This window comes from Clarias gariepinus, chromosome 20, assembly GCF_024256425.1.
Source record: "Clarias gariepinus isolate MV-2021 ecotype Netherlands chromosome 20, CGAR_prim_01v2, whole genome shotgun sequence".
In the NCBI taxonomy this organism is placed as follows: Eukaryota; Metazoa; Chordata; class Actinopteri; order Siluriformes; family Clariidae; genus Clarias; species Clarias gariepinus.
The window spans coordinates 5,664,711-5,666,529 of NC_071119.1; positions in this window are offsets into that span (position 1 = coordinate 5,664,711).

Below are 1,819 nucleotides of genomic sequence, written 5' to 3' on the forward strand. Positions count from 1 at the left end.
AGCCATCTTTTCTATGTATTGACGGGGCTTCAGAGCTGTCATTCAGTTATGGTAATGGCCGTTTAGTTTTCCGACACACGCTGTAGCGGTAGACCAGTCATAAATCACCGCGTCATCTAATCAATCACAGCAGTGAGGGCTCACGGAAAGGAGGGGTTTAGACAGACTGAATCTTCGAACTGCTTCACACGAGTCGTTTACGAATCATTTAGAAATGGGATAAAATTAAATCTATTTTTAGAGAAAATTAAAGTGTTTTTTGACCTTGCATACATGTAAACCTGTTTTAAGAGACTCATTAAACAATATTAGCAACCTGTAAAATGGCATAATAGGGGCACTTTAATATTTACTTTGTAACAGTAACCCACTGTTCTAAGTAATATGCGTATTTAGGGATTAAATTCATATTAATACATACTGTTCACATCCAACACTGCTGTAACTAGTATATTATACATTTTGATGAGGTGTTTAGTAAAAACCATCTCATTTTTTTTTTATGAATCTCTAATTACACCTAATGGCTGAAAAGTGCGTTACATAGGTTTTAAACCCCAACTTTATAATCACTAATGCAATGAGAAGTGCTGGTAAAGAGGAAGTTGAGTTTAATATATAGGGAAATAAACATGTTGGGGATTGCAGTGATAGCTGGGATTAAACATATTTTAAGGGTCAGAAATATAATAAGAGATTTATTATTGTGATTTATTGTTGTATTGTTTTATTATGACTGTAGTGTTACTGTGTTTTTCTGCGTTGTTAATGATGATGTGTTCAACCTGATTACACAATTAGCCTAATTATGCATTTGATTGCATTTCTTTAATGATCCACTTAAACCCCCTTATTTTCTTTTACATCTTCATGTGATGAAAAAAAAAAAAAAAAAAACATGACCTTTAATGGTTGATAGATAAATAGATTAAGTGCATTAAGGTACCACTTTGTTGGCATAAAAAAGCATGGGAAATGTCTATAAAGGGAAACAATTACAGTATTGTTATCATAGTATTGTTATACATTCTTATATAATAAGACACTAATTTTATTCAACCTTTTAAGCACTGCCTCACCCACAGAGTATATAAACAAGAATAAAGAAGAAGAAGGAAATAGTATAATAAAACAAACAACTCCAAATAGTATGCAAGTGTGTGTGTGTGTGTGTGTGTGTGTGTGTGTGTGTGTGTGTGTGCGTGCAATTTTTCTGGTGTATAAATCATTTTCTACAGTATATGCTGCATCAAAAATGAATCAAAGACAATTTCTGTACACTGGTGCTGTAACAACTTTCACAGCAATATAAACGTAAGTAATGCCGTTTTCTCTTCTGCTCAAACTTCCAGTGTATCAGTTTATGTATCAGTCTAATATCACAGAGTCTAATTCTTCATCTGAGAAATTCCAAAAGTTTTGGCAAGGCAGAAACACAAGTCTTACCCTACAGTATGTGTGGATAAGTAATATACATGTTATATATTGTTTCATTTTAAACTTATATTACTTAGTTCTAAATAACTAGAGACCTATGTAAAATAAGAAAATGCAGCAAAGCAACTCAAGAACAAGAACAAGAGTCTCCTTCATGTTTCACAGCACATACAAGTTATTTCCTTTATATGCCTTCTTCTAGAATCTGTGAACATAGAGCCAATGTGACTTAAAAGTCATCATATTGATTAATTAATTGATTGATTGATTAATTGATTGATTGATTGATTGATTGATTGATTTCTTTCTTTCTTTCTTTCTTTCTTTCTTTCTTTTTTTCTATATTTTTAAAGACACATTTGTATTTGGACTGGAAACAACC